Here is a 16,236-nt window from a genome sequence, read left to right as displayed (position 1 = left end):
CCAATTCGAATCCCGGTCTCGGCAAAAGGTGTTCCTTCTGTCTCTTTATCAATTTCATTTAATCCTCATTCATTCTAATCGTTGCACTGGCCAAAACTGGTAGAAATGCAACCCCAAATTACAAAAATGAAAAGCAATGACAACAACAAACTCCATGATTGAATTTATGACTAATATATTGTGTAAATAAAGGTAAAATTCATCACTTTGGGCTAAAATATGGATAAATACACTAGTGTCCAAAATTAAAGCAACAAACAGAAATCCTTTCCTCGTGTGTTTTTATTGTTGATAAATTTCCAAGTTTAACCTGTTGCTATCGTGATTTTTTTGTTGATAAATCCTGGCAGGGGTACCCACAAGGGGGTTTTATGGCGCAGGTTGCGCCATCGAGATTTTTTTGGGGGGATTTTTTCCCTTTAAATAATATAAAATTAAACATTTATATATTTTCCAAAATGCACCATATTTAGTCTATTGGATGAAGAAATGGAAGTGTTTAGGGCATTATAGAAGGAAGGAAGGAGGTATCGAACTCCTATATATTAGGCCTTAATTGACACGTGGGTTCCGAGGGGGATTCTGAATTTAACTTTGGGGGGGAGAGCAGTATCCAACTCTAGGTCTTAGATTATGGCGAGTATTTTAGTTAGAGGGGGATTGAGCATTAAATTGAGGGGTATCCAATTCTTGTGTATTCCTGTTGTCTTAGACTGTTGCGAGAATTCTGGTGTGGAGACTGAGAATTAATTTTTTAGAGGAGGCAATATCTACTCTTCAATATTAACAGTAAGTCTAAAATTGCCATGGAAATTTTGGTGGTAGGATTGAGTATGAAATTTAAAGGGGAGATAGAAAGCTCTTGATAAAGTGTTAAATGTTACATTGTCAAGGGATTTCTGTAGTGGAGAGAGAGTTCGAACATTACATTTTGGAGACTGTATTTAAGCGATAAGGCATCCACAAGTTTTCGACACCGAATGTGTCAAAGGAAAAGCTGGAAAAGAAAAAGACTAAATATCTCGGGATCTTAAGAAAGTATTGACACCCCATTAAATTAATATTCTTCAAAGAATTCAAAGAAATGGATGTAAAAATTTTCTTACTCGCTTCGTTCGCAATAATTTGTTGCTACGATGTGTGTTTGGCGCTTTAATGAGATGAATATGAATTTTTTATACTAAATCTGCATTACAAGACAAGCGATATTCTCGATTGATTGATTTGGTGTTTTTAGTCCACTTTATGCACTCTAAGGCTAATCGGGGCTGAACCTACAATATAAAGTGAGATCCACGCGATATTCTCGATTATGATGAACGATTTTAGGGGTGGTCTTGAGTGATGGCACCCCTGTTTAGGGAGGAGGGACAGATCAATTATAATGTTCAGTAAAGTTAAGAAAAAAGTTACTCTCGGTAGACACGCTGTCGTAATTAAATATTTTGTGGGGATTACGATATGGTTTAAGGGCGCGAATGATATGATTTTGGGGAAACACATGACATGATTTTGGGGGGATGCGCCATTGGGCTTGAGGGGGATTGGCACTCATGAATCCTGGCACATTAAGGTTAGTTTATTTTCTATCTTAAACCAGTTGTCTATGACATCATAAATATTACTATCACCTGATTATATTATGTGGTCAGATGGACACAACGGGAAAGAATTTCCATTTGTTGCTTTAATTTTGGACATTAGTATAGATAAGTGAAATAGTTGGAACAATTCAGTGCCACGCGAAACGTTTTGGAGACAATTATTGTAGGATGGCAACTTTGCCTTGCTTCATTTGATTTACTAGTTAAGTGTAATCTAATAGTGTTGAGCGGTTTGTGGGAACACGATGGTTACAGGGCTTGATAGCCGTTCAATTGCTCTTCAAGAAACAATAGAGATTAGTTTCAAACATGCGGAGCTTTCACTATGGTCATTATCTGGAAAATTATTTTCTTACCACTTCTTAAAGAGATAAACAATGAAAAATAGTTCATTTATCTTGTGTGGTTCTAAAACACCCGTTAGATGGGGTTGAACTATAGTATAGTACATGAGTCTCTAGTGTCACAGACTTTGTCACACTAACAATACGAATATTCTGTTCTTTCTTGGATGTTTATTGTCCTTGTAATCTGTTCACTAACAATATGTATGAAAATTATGTGTGCTTATAAATAATATCCCTGAAATTGCGCTTTTAGTTATACATAATTTTTGGAAACTTTCGCTTTAAAGTTCAATGTAACAAATTGTTACGAAAGGTAACATTGAATTTACAGCTAATACTGGGGAAAGGGTATACAGTATCTTCTTAAATTATCTGGCAAACTTAAGAAGCCGTTGAAAGAATACAGCTTTTTAGTATCTAAAAGCAACAAGGGTGCAAGGTCTGCTGCATACAGTATTCGCTTTTCCTAGTTAATATCAAAGTTTTCAGACATCTGAAACAAAATATGCTGTTTTGTTCCTTAGTCTGAAGAACAGGCTTCCTGTGTAAACATTGTTATAATTAATTTATGTGTACATATCGTATTATTATCTACGAAAGTTTTTATACAGCAACCAACGGATACTTTACAATATTTAGCATCTTTTTGTAACAAAAGTCCGGTAACACTTTAAAAAATTTATTGTAGCCAAACGAGTAGCATTACAAAGTAACAAAGTATATCATTTCAAAGAGTAAAGTTGTAAGTTTTTTTCTCATTGCAGGTGTTACGTGTAGTTCCATATACCGTCGCTAGGTGGTGTCATAATCAAGATGGCGCTTTCTGGAGCTGCTCTTTGTCTTTTTAGGATATAACTTTTGCACTAACTGTAGTCTGTAAGGTTTCATGTTTAATTTTTTACGCAAAACACGACACACAGTCATTGTTGACATTTCCAACTCACGTGAAGCTCTGCGTCTAGATTTTCTCGGACTCCTTGTGAAGGCTTCTCTCACTCGCTTAATGTCATTTTCACTCACACCTGGCCGACCAACCCTCTTCTTGACACACAAACACCCAGTTTCAACAAACTTTACATGCCAATTGTAGATTACCTTCCTGGTTGGTGCTGCTTTCCCGTACTTCATCCTAAAATTTCGTTGGACATCCGTTGCACTCTTTGTTTTGTCAAATTCTAGCGTGCAGAAAGCCTTCCCAGCTCCAGAAAGCGCTATCTTGATTATGACACCACCTAGCGACGATATATGGAACTACACGTAACACCTGCAATGAGAAAAAACTTACAACTTTACTTTTTGAAATGATGTACTTTGTCACTTTGTAATGTTACTCGTTTGGCTACAATAATTTTTTTAGTGTTCCCGGACTTTTGTTATACGCTCTATTATTGCTTCTTTGCATTTCTGATGTGCCACTGGTGCGATGTTCATTATAGCTATTTAATTACAAAACTACTATCGTACTTATCAAAGTGGCAACTTCTAATCTCATCCAAAAATATTATCATAATTCTCTTTTATTTACTTTTTATTTAATTTTGGCGTTGTAGTGAATTTACATTGTTTCATATAAATTACATTTTCTTGTCGTGATTTCATTCTATAATTAAACGATTAGTGAACATTACCAATTTGTTATTGAAATATTCGAACACGGTTTTTATGTAGTGCTTCGTCTGGAACATTATTCAGTAATTTTGAACCTCCACGATGACGTTGTGGTAATGTTTATGACCTTGTAATCAAGGTGGTCCCGAGTTCGATACCTGGTGTGGTTCGGATTCCACTTTAATCTGTAGGTCCAGTCCTTTCTGTGCATAGATTGAATTTCATGTAGAAACTCAATAAGGAGAGCTTAGCAGAGAGGTGTGGACATATACTAAGCGAAAGAGCACAACCGTGAAACGTAACATAGGATTAAACAAGGAAGGATTGATTGATTCATTCATTGAGTTGATGCTCTAAGTCCACTGTATGCACAGGCTAATCGGGACTGGACCTACAGTTTAAAGTGGAATACGAACCACAATGTGCCTCCTCCCCGATGGCGCAGTGGTAGCGTCGTCGCCTTGTAATCAAGGGGTCCCGGGTTCAATTCACGGTGGAGGCACATGATTGGATCACACTATAAACTGTAGATCCAATTACGATGAGCCTTACTGTGCATAAAGTGGACTTAAAACACCAAATCAACAAATCAACAACTATGTGCCTCCACCGGGTATCGAACCCAGGGTACATTGATTTTACGGCGACGAGGCTACACTGCGCCATCGTGAGGCCTTAAACGCGAGAGGAACAAGAGCAAAACTGAATAAACGCGAAAGAATAAGCGCGAAACCGATTAAGAGCGAATGAAATAAACGCGATAGATATAAGCGCGAGAGATTTAAGTGCGAAACTCATTAAGGGCGAATGGAATAAACGCGAATGTTTTAAGCGCGAACTGATTAAGAGCGAATGGAATAAACGCGAATGGTTTCACCGCGAAACTGATTAAGCACGAAACCAAAATTGAACACCGGAATAAGCGCGACAGGAAGAACCGCGAAACGGATGAAGCGCGAAAAGATTAAGCGCGAAACAAATTAGCTGCGAAAATTTCACTTAATGCTTTATCCCTTTCGCGGTTATTCTGGCGACCCTTTGCTGATTCTAAGTCATGCAGTGGATAGGTATGATTCTACGTAGAATAATCAACAAGAACAAACAGAAATAAGAATCTTTCTCAGAATAAAATCATGATGGTATTTATCACCCCTCTGACCCTTTCCTACCAAAAATTTAACAAAGGTATCCAGTTCTCCGTTGAGTATTCTCCCGGGAATGGCGTATTGCCCGGGGCTATGCGGCAGACTACAGGTGGACAAATTGACGTGGAGTTTGTATTGTGTAGGTTATTATTCTGAATGGATACATAAACTTGGAACATTTTGCGGCGTTGAGATTGAAACGCAACGTAACCGAATTACTATCGATTTAGTAATTTCGTGCGACTCCCGTACGCATAGAAAATAACGCCAGGGAAATATTTGCGGAGGGAGGCGGGGGATCGTGGCAGTATTGCAAACTTAACGAATTAAATCTTACTAGGCGAGAGAGTTTAGCATAAGGTTTTTTCGTAACAAATAAATATCACTTTATAGCAAGATATAGAGAAGAGGGGGAGAGAGATGTGAAGGTGAGAAAGAGGTAGGAAGAGATTTAGAGAAAGGCAGAGCGAGAAAGAAAGAAAGAGACGTAAAGAAAACTTTCCCTTGTCAACTGTACTTTCATCTAAAAGGCTAAACATTTTCTTCCGTCTGGATTGGACCCTTTATCTCACGCTCTTTTTCATTAATTTTTCTCTCCTCTTTCTCTCTTGTCCTTTCCACTCTTTCTAACATCTTCTTCCATTCTTTGTTTAACTTCAGTCCCCCATTCCAGTTCATTGTGTCTTCTTCACCTTTCTTCTCTATTTCCTTGGCCTCCTTCCATTTTCTCACTAGTACTCTCTTCTCCCTTCCTATCTGCTTAACCTCATCCCACTCTATGTCACGTCCTGTCTCTCTCGTGTGTTTAAATATCGCATTTCTCTCTCTTAAATCGTACATCATCCCTATGTTGTTTCAACCTGTCTTTCAGCCTCTTTTTCGTTTCTCCTATGTACACACTCTGACATTCTTTACATTTCACTTCGTAGATAATCCCTTCCTCTTCTCTGTTTTCATTTTTCTTGTTTGCATTCTTCGCTATTCTTAAAATGCTTCTCCCTCCCTTCCTGTAAGTTTTAATGCCCGCTTTTCTAAGCACTTTGCATATCTTTTCTGTGCTCTTCCCCATACTCCTTATTCCAAACCTCCTCTCTTTTTCTTTCTCTTCCAATTCTCCCCTGCCACTTTTTCTTCCTTCTTCTGTTTATATCCAGTCTATCTTCCTTCTCATAGCCATTCTTCTCCAGCTGTTTCCATAGGCTATTTATTTTGCCTTCTGTTTTGTACCTTGTTGCATTTGTACTTGCTGCAGAGTCTGAAAAAGACCTTGCTAGCAGGGACCTGTAACGTAACCCAACTTGTAACGCTGTCAAGTTACGAACGGAACTATCGATATGCGTTACAATGGCATTGGCGTTCCACACAGTACCGGACAGATTGGACCTACCTACAACCTGGGTAAATTAGGCGTACCGTTACTCAACGACCCATTCGCTTCAGGTACTGAGTGGAACGGGTCTCGGATGGAACGGGTACGATCGTACCCGTACATACTGTACCTGAACGGTGGCTACCAGGTACGAAATGGAACCACAAGTTGGTAACCGGTACTGAAGCACAATGACCAGCGCTTGTTATTAAAATACCGGTACCTGGATAGAAATGGATGAAGCGGGTAACATTTGTAACAGGAACTTACAGTACGTATCACAACAGTTTACTGTCAATCAAAATTCCACAGCAGCAAATGGAATACCGATAAATATACACTTCTCTGTTTAAAACTAATTATAATAACTTTAGAAAAAAGTAATTCGTGATCTTTCTGGATTTTATTTATCCGAAAAATATGTATAAATGCTATCTAGTTTATCTTTCATTAATTTGTTAATAATGGTATCAGCTATGCAAAAATTTTGAAGACCGTCACTCTGGCAAACTATTAACAATAGCAACAATTAGTTTCAACAAGCTCATGTATAATATACTAATTACCACGACCTGCGCAGAAGGTCGATATTCGTCATTCAGGCAACCTGTTACTAGGAGGCATGAGCAGTAGGCCCCATTACTTTTAAAATAGGTAGAGAAGTGAAATTGAGTTTGAAGGTAGATTATGCTAATTAGAGCACGGCAAATCAACATGATTGTGGAAAACCGGAAGTTGATGGACGCCATATTGAAAAATGTTACTTCTTAAGATAGAGAAGTGAAACTCGGTTCAACGGTAGCTTATGCTAATTAAAGCATGGCAAATAAACATGATTGTGGAAAACCGGAAGTTGATGGACGCCATATTGAAAAATTTTACCTTTTAAGATATAGAAATGAAATTCGGTTGGATGGTAGCTTATGTGAATTAAAGCATGGCAAATCAACATGATTCCGGAAAACCGGAAGTTGTTGGACGCCATATTGAAAAATGTTATTTTCTAAGACAGAGAAGTGAAATTCGGCTTGAAGGTAGATTATGGGAATTATAGCATGGCAAATCAACGTGATTCCGGAAAACCGGAAGTTGGTGGACGCCATATTGAAAAATGTTACTTCTTAAGATAGAGAAGTGAAATTCGGCTTGAAGGTAGCTTATGGGAATTAGAGCATGGCAAATCAACGTGATTCCGGAAAACCGGAAGTTGGTGGACGCCATATTGAAAAATGTTACTTCTTAAGATAGAGAAGTGAAATTCGGCTTGAAGGTAGCTTATGGGAATTAGAGCATGGCAAATGAACATGATTGTGGAAAACCGGAAGTTGGTGGACGCCATATTGAAAAATGTTACTTCTTAAGATAGAGAAGTGAAATTCGGCTTGAAGGTAGCTTATGGGAATTAGAGCATGGCAAATCAACGTGATTCCGGAAAACCGGAAGTTGGTGGACGCCATATTGAAAAATGTTACTTCTTAAGATAGAGAAGTGAAATTCGGCTTGAAGGTAGCTTATGGGAATTAGAGCATGGCAAATCAACGTGATTCCGGAAAACCGGAAGTTGGTGGACGCCATATTGAAAAATGTTACTTCTTAAGATAGAGAAGTGAAATTCGGCTTGAAGGTAGCTTATGGGAATTAGAGCATGGCAAATCAACGTGATTCCGGAAAACCGGAAGTTGGTGGACGCCATATTGAAAAATGTTACTTCTTAAGATAGAGAAGTGAAATTCGGCTTGAAGGTAGCTTATGGGAATTAGAGCATGGCAAATCAACATGATTGTGGAAAACCGGAAGTTGATGGACGCCATATTGAAAAATGTTACTTCTTAAGATAGAGAAGTGAAACTCGGTTCAACGGTAGCTTATGCTAATTAAAGCATGGCAAATAAACATGATTGTGGAAAACCGGAAGTTGATGGACGCCATATTTAAAAATTTTACTTCTTAAGATAGAGAAGTGAAATTCGGCTTGAAGGTAGCTTATGGGAATTAGAGCATGGCAAATCAACGTGATTCCGGAAAACCGGAAGTTGGTGGACGCCATATTGAAAAATGTTATTTTCTAAGACAGAGAAGTGAAATTCGGCTTGAAGGTAGCTTATGGGAATTAGAGCATGGCAAATCAACATGATTGTGGAAAACCGGAAGTTAATGGACGCCATATTGAAAAATGTTACTTCTTAAGATAGAGAAGTGAAATTCGGCTTGAAGGTAGCTTATGGGAATTAGAGCATGGCAAATCAACGTGATTCCGGAAAACCGAAGTTGGTGGACGCCATATTGAAAAATGTTACTTCTTAAGATAGAGAAGTGAAATTCGGCTTGAAGGTAGCTTATGGGAATTAGAGCATGGCAAATGAACATGATTGTGGAAAAACGGAAGTTGATGGACGCCATGTTGAAAAAGAAATACATTTGAGTGTCGAATTAATTTTTATTTATTAAAAATTAAATATGAATTCCATCAAACTCAGGTTTTCCAGAATCATGTTCATTTGTCATGCACTAATTCCCATAAGCTACCATCAAACCAAATTTCACTCCTCTGTCTTAAGAAGTAACGTTTTTCAATATGGCGTCCACCAAATTCCGGTTTTCCACAATCATGTTGATTTTCCATGCTGTAATTTCCATAATCTACCATCAAACCAAATTTCACATTTTTCAATATGGCGTCCACCAACTTCCGGTTTTCCACAATCATGTTTATTTGCCATGCACTAATTACCATAAGTTAACATTAAACCGAATTTCACTCGTATATCTTAAGAAATAGCATTTTTCAATATGGCGTCCATCAACTTTTGGTTTTCAACAATCATGTTGATTTAACATGCACCAATTAGCAAGATCTACCACCAAACCGAATTTCACTTCTCTATCTTAAGAAGTGACATTTTTCAATATGGCATCTAATTTCCAGTTTTACCAAAATCATTTTGATTGGCAATGCCAGGTCAACCCGAATTTCAGATCTGTAACTTAGATGGTAACATTTCTCAATATGGCGTACATTAACTTTCCCTTTTTTCCACATGTATTATTAGTTGGTAATATTCTAATTACATAAACTATCATCATGTCGAACTTTCAATATCTTGCTTGAAAATATTTTTTTTTAAATATGTTCACCTTGCACCCTAATATTACGTGTATTGGTTATATAAAAGTAACATTATTAATAACAAATCTCACGATTCCATATTTATTTATATATATACAATTGATATTTTATTGCCTACAACCTCAGTTAATATTAGTTATTATCGATTTTTCAAGAATTCAACAATGAAAGTTTTAAAATGAAGAGTTACGTGACATATATTTTCTGATCCATTCAATACCCATTTGATTTGTTGAAAATAGGTTTTGTTACAATTGTACCCGATCCCAAAGTTTCAGGTATTACCCATCATGAATTTGTACCGGTATGATTCTAAGGAGAGGTACGTACCGTAACGGAACCGGCATTCAGATAAGGATCAAGTTCCATGCTTTCTGGTACGGGTATTTTAACGTTCCACTCTGTGTACCCAAAGCTGTCGTCCCCGAAGCACTCTCGGGTACGAACGGAACGGTATAGCATAAGCGTTACTGTTCGCCTTTCCAAGAGTTTCTGGTATTTTCCTTGGAACGGTCCACAGCACTTGGGCCGGTACGCGGTACCCGGTACGGAAATAACGCGGAACGGTGACAAATACCAATGAATTGCGTTACGTTACAGGTCCCTGTAAATTACTGCCTTGGTCAGCATATTGAGTTTTTAATATCATGGAAACAAGGCTTAATGGTGTTATAAATAAAAAAGAGATGAATAGAACGTGAAACGAAAGATAGAAAGAGGAACATGCAAGATAAGAGAGAAAAACAGAGATGTAGAGACAGAAAGACGAAGGAAAGAAAGAGCGAGATGCAAAGAAAAAGAGACTGAGGAATGAAAGAGGAAAATAAAAAAAGAGAGATGTGGAGAAAGATAGACGGGGGATAGAAACAGGAAGATGTAGAGAAAAGAGACTGAGAAATGAAAGAGCGAGATAGAGAGAAAGTGACGCAGGTTTGAAAGAAGAAGATGTAGAGAAAGAGAGAAAAAGAGAGACGGAGGAAAAGAGATATGTAGAGAACAAACAGACACAGCAAGGAGACATGGAGATGTAGAGGAAGAGAGAAAAAGAGAAACTTAGAGAATGAAAGAGAAGAAGAATATATTATATTTTCTCTGTTTTTCTTCCATTTTTTTTGCTTATTGCGACGATGTGTAATGATGAGATGAAATTGGTGAAATTGAAATTGCTCATGAGGAGCATCACGTTCAGGTCGGAAACGCCGGTAGCTAGATCTACAGCCTACCACCTGATACGTTTGGACACCGAACTGGTTCACATGTAGTCACAAAACTTGAACAAAAAGAGACAAAAACAAACGAAAGTTTTCTATACAGTATAGAGCTACCACAAGGAAAAAAAACCTTGGACGAAAAGTCCCCGCGCAGCTTTCCCTTCTTCCTTTCAGCTCGGGCCATAAGGAAGCGTGGTCCACTCTCCCCCTCCCCTCCTCGCGGGAGTACGCGGCACAGAAGTAGAGGATCTGCGCAGGGTTTTTGCTTGTGGTTCCACTATACCAACTGAAATTTGTGAAGCAATATTGAAATAAGAGATGGAGTAATTATTGAAACACATATTTAAAACAAAACTTCACAGTTTTCGTTTTTCGTTCTCTAATTCACGGTCATATTTTTTTCCTTTTGTTTACATATTATGTGTAATAATAAGTAATCCAATGTCATAAATTAACACTGCACATTTGTTCCCAAACATATTAATATTTTATCTGTAACTGTCTGCTGCACGGCATTTCCACGTTACAAGCCCGGATAACATATTTACAGGGCCTCCCCGATGGCGCAGTGGTAGCGTCGTCGCCTTGTAATGAAGGGGTCCCGGGTTCGATTCCCGGTGGAGGCACATAGTGGTTCGGATCACACTTTAAACTGCAGGTCAAGTTCCGATTAGCATTACTGTGCATTAACTGGACTTAAAACACCAAATCAATCAATCAACATGTTTACAATGCAGCACAGTCACGTAAGAATAATTTCACCGCGTTACTTGTCATTAGCATTACGTCAACTTTTTAATTCATTTTCAGTCTGATTCATTTACATAGTAATTAGTTATATCAGATCGAAGAGAAGAAGAGGTTAGTATTTTGATATCTGGTAAAAAGTAAAGTGCTCCCTGTGCTTTGCACCACGTTATGAAGGTGTATAGGGAGTGTGGAGTTAGGGTCCTGCACTTTCTTGATCATGGCCGAAGGTGGGGGTGATGTGATCAACACCACGCCCCTGGCCGCCTTTACCCCCCAGAGTTTCCTCCAGGTACCCACTTTATACGACGCTGTGTGGGCGCCGGAGCCGCTTGAACAGGTGGAAAACATTCCGGTTCTCCCCCGCCATGGATCGATATCTAGTTACAACAACATTAGATTTCAAATCACAAGTCATTAAGTAATATAAGAAAGGAATGAAGCAGATAAACAGAGATAAAGTCAAAAAAACAATCGGAAACGAGTCGTGAAGTCGAAATCAAACAATACGGGTCCATTCACAGGAGATTCACCCGGGGAAATGTAGCCACGGTCTCTACGTCTGAGGCTTTGACGTCGGAATGACGTCAGCAGGGGCACAATTGCGGTTTCATCCAAGTAGCGCCTCCCGATAAGCAGCTTCACAGCAGTTTTGATCGCATCCGGTAGCAGAGTCATCTTGTGGACAAAAATATCAGCAGCGTTATAGTAGACCCTGAATAAACTTCAACTTGAAGGTTCTAGAATCTCAGTAATATCCTGGCAGTGCTGAATCCAGCCACTTTCTTCCGGGGGGAGTAGGGGGGCATGTCCTAGACATCATATAATAATACAATAAACCTCGTTAATCCGGACTAATCGTAGGGTATAAGTTGACCGGTTTAACGAAAGTCCGAATTATCTGAAAGTGCATTAAAACTCCGTTTATAGCAAAACGAAACACGTTTATTATGGTGAATTTAAAGGGCATACGCCTAAATACACTATACAGTACAGTATAAAGTCTGCGGGAAGCAGGATTTCATCACTGGTTGACGGCCTTTTCTTTGGGAAGTTCTCTTGTTGACTTCTAGCCACGTTTAAAACCTTGAATTCTGCTTTTTTCCTTGCCTTTTGCCTGTCCGGATTAAGCGAAGTCAGACTTCTCGCGGTCCGGATTAACGAGGTTTCACTGTATTAATAAAAAACTTTTTTTTTAAAAAAAAGTGCCCCTTACTTCTGATATGTAATTACATTAAGTGTATATTTCGATAAGACTGCAAGTAAGTATCCAAATTTTGGGTAAAAACTCTCGATGATATTTTTCTCTGTAGTGAGATTTGAAATATATATTTTCCAACTAAATGCGCTGAGGTTTTGTCTTGTTTGCTACTAACGGAAATCCATGGCAAATGAACGACCCAGACGCCATAAATAGAGCTGTAAAGATACTTGATATAATTTCGCTCACAATAAAAGAGATCAAACTTTATATATAAAAGAATAAGTACGCATTTACTTCAATAAATAAAAATTAATTATCTCTGAAATTTAAACAATTAAGAATTAGAATAATGTTTATATCTTTTTGTAAACTCTATTTTTGGAAGTAGAATGTTAAAACCTTTTTTATTGCTGTGCAATTTTTGCAATAAAAATGGTCGAAACAATATTTTCTATAGTGTTCTGCCACCTATCGAGCTTATTTAAATATATTCTTCCAAACCAAGTGCGCCGAAATATTTTGTCAAAATATACTAATCATCTGGTTATTGCTGACCAGGAGAGTTTATCCTCTTTAAATCTTATCTTATGATCCACTCCCCCGAAAAATCAAGCACACTCCCAACTTTGTTTCAATTCATTACGAAAATTAAGTAAGTCAGAAAAAAGTTCAAGTGGAAATTACTAATTACCGATTTTGTTACTCAGATATGTTATGTGCGACTGAATGTATGCCTTTACGGTTAATTGGTACAAAATTTCATCATTAACAAGTTACGTGCAATAAGTTTATTAAGGAATCAGTATGACGTAATGCGATTCTTATAAAAATACAGGGTGTCTCATGAAGTAATAGCTCAAACTGACACAGATGAAAGTACACGATAATAGAAGCAAAAAAGTCTCAGTAAACATGGGTCTGCAAACGAGCCGTTTCCGAGATAATCGCGACTATGTGATTACGGTACAAGCCGCCACTGACTTCATTGTTTGTAAACGTAGTCCTAGTTGGTAAAATGCTAATAATGTGTGCGAATGTGTGGTTAGAAGTCGTCATTGATTGCATTTTGTAAACACCGAGTGCTTTATCCTTGCGCGTTCCGAGGTTTGCTCTTTGTTTACAAAACAGAACATTTCCGAGAGGTGGCGTTGTAATCAAACAGAACATTTCGGAGAAGTGGTACGACTTGTACCCACACATTCGCACCCATTATTAGCATTTTACCAACTAGGACGACGATTGCAAACAATGAAGTCAGTGGCGGCTTGTAATCACACATTCCCGATTATCTCGAAAACGGCTCTTTTGCAGACCCATGTTTACTGAGACTATTTTGCTTCCATTATCGCATACTTTCACCAGTGACAGTTATTATAATAACATTATTATTAGTATTAGTACGTTTATCCTGCCACTTGCACCCCCCCGCCCTCTCCCAGACAATAATTCGTGGTTGCGCCTCTGATTGTAAATAGAAACTCATCACCTTAAATTAAATATTTTAATTATATTACGTATACCGTTTAATTGAATTATAAATATTGGTTGTTGGAATCACATAGACCCTTTAAATTATGAAGATATTTGTGTGTGGATATTGAGAGGCGGTAACACGTAAATTTGAAATAGAGAATACATCTGCTTGAATTTTTGGAAAGTTCGCCTTGAAACCCGGGAATCATACTTGAATTTTATCATGGTCCTAGTGTAGCCACCCTGTTATTGTTTTACCACTAGCTTCAAATCGCCGTGTAACGTCTGGTAGCTTTGGTATGCCTCATGCAAATCACTGATAGAAGAAGGCAGACTTCTTTTCGGAAGGACAAGAAGCTTACATACCGTCCAAATATTCTCAATATTTATCATAGTGCAGTGGCTGTGATTAAGGGTGCGTAGGGGGCAGTTGTCCCCACACTTTTTGCCACCTTTGCCTCCGCACTATGCTAAAGGTTATATACCCTCGGTTTTGGCATAATGTCTCCTCCCCCACCCACCACCAGTTTTCTAACCCAATCGCCGCCACTGCCGTAGTAGAATCAGACGATGCCTTGGTAGTTAGTCCTCTGTGATCATGAGTCCCTACGGCTTAAGCCCCTGAGCCCCACTTCGTCCTCCGCCTCTTATGGACTCAGCCCCAGAACTCCAGGTCGACCTCGCACGTCTCTATGAGGCCGAAGCTGAGGTTTAACCAGAGGCGCAGTCACGAATTTTTGTCTGTCGGGGGAGGGGGGAAGTACCAAGATAAACGTGCCAATAACAATAATAAATATAATAATCATGACATTATTATTTTATTTCTAATTTTTATTATTATTATTATTATTATTAATGGTGGTGGTGGTACTAGTAGTATAGTAGTAGTATCAAGAACGTTATTATCCTCGAAATCAAGCAAAAAAGAGGATAGAAGTCAGTGCTATAGCATTTATGTTGAAACAAACGATTTGAAATATATTTTCAACACGTTCAATTTCACGTTAGCTAATAATGGAAAACAAACACACAAACTGTATTTTTGAAAGACAGAAAATGCCTGACGAATATAATTCTTTCGTACATGTGACCTGTATAAATTTCATGAACAACATATGTTTTACACATATGCAACATGGAGCGTATTGTTCATGCATTCAGGCCTCCTCGATGGCGAAGTGGTAGCGTCGTTGCCTTGTAATCAAGGGGTCCCGGGTTCGATACCCGGTGGGGGCACAAAGTGGTTCGGGTCCCACTTTAAACTGTAGATTTAGTCCCGATTAGCCTTACTGTGTATAAAGTGGACTTAAGACACCAAATCAATCAATCAATGTTCATGCATTCAAGGCAAAAGTGTTTTTCAGCAACAGTCTGGTACATAGATGGTATTACTTCTCTCTTTGATAATTTACAATGCATTGGAGAAATGAATAATATTGCGACCGAAGCGAGAAAGAAAATTTTTAGATACAAATATTTGCAAACTGAAAACAACATTGATTTAAAAGGGCGCAAATAATTTGACGGGGAGGCATGGCATTCTCTTTTACATTTTTTTTTTCATTTCGATCGTTCGGTTCCCAGGGCCGATTCCTGCCGCCCCGTAGCTACTTCTCTGAACCGAGCGAAGCAAGCAATAAAATTTTATAAAATGTATTTTCATGTGTATACAATTTGAAATCTAGTGGGGCAATTGCCCTACTGTGCCTCCTGCAGGTGCCATGGCCGTCTGGAAGAAACGTTGAATAGAAATACATGAAAACTAATTGAATCTTGAATATCCTTTTGTCCGGCCAAGGTTGGGGGGCTGACAATGCCCCCTGCCCCCTGTGGTTACGCCACTGGGTTGGACAACTCTGATAGTGATAACTAGGACTCGGATAATTATGCATTTCGCATATGGAAATGCATATTTAAGGATTTTTAAATAAAATGCATACTTCATACGCAGGTACATACTTTATTTGTATGAAAATAAGTTGATGTTCATATTTTTGTACCCACAACCAACACCGAGCATATACTGTATTTATTTTTCTTCTCCTCGCTTGTCTTTTCTTTACATTTTCTCTGTCTTTCTTCTTTCCTTTTTCCTGGATTGTACTGTATGATATGTGGCAAGTAGAGTCCAGCGCAAATATTTCTGCCGTGCGATGCGCGAAACAACTAAAGAAGCAGTGTTGCTAATGGAGCAGATAGAAAAATTGCTGCAGTGCGCCGATGCACAGCTGTTACGTACAACAATAAAATTAGAGAATTCAGGTCTATCTAACGTTGAGTTTTAAACGTCATGCATTATACCAGGACTAGGATTAATATGTAGGCTACTAACAAGTGGCTTTGTATGTAGCTACATACATATGGACTAAAAATTCGCAAAATATGAACTAACAATTAAGTA

The 16,236-nt window shown here is 38.3% G+C and overlaps 1 protein-coding gene across 3 annotated transcripts in view; it reads left to right on the top strand.

Annotated features, from left to right (window-relative positions):
• Positions 1-16,236, top strand: part of LOC146001672 (uncharacterized) — a 713,225-nt gene that overhangs the window by 322,658 nt on the left and 374,331 nt on the right. The window lies entirely within an intron of this gene.

This window comes from Lepisma saccharinum, chromosome 17 (assembly GCF_977018435.1).
Source record: "Lepisma saccharinum chromosome 17, izLepSacc3.1, whole genome shotgun sequence".
NCBI lineage: Eukaryota > Metazoa > Arthropoda > Insecta > Zygentoma > Lepismatidae > Lepisma > Lepisma saccharinum.
This window is presented reverse-complemented; position numbering and strand designations above follow the sequence as displayed.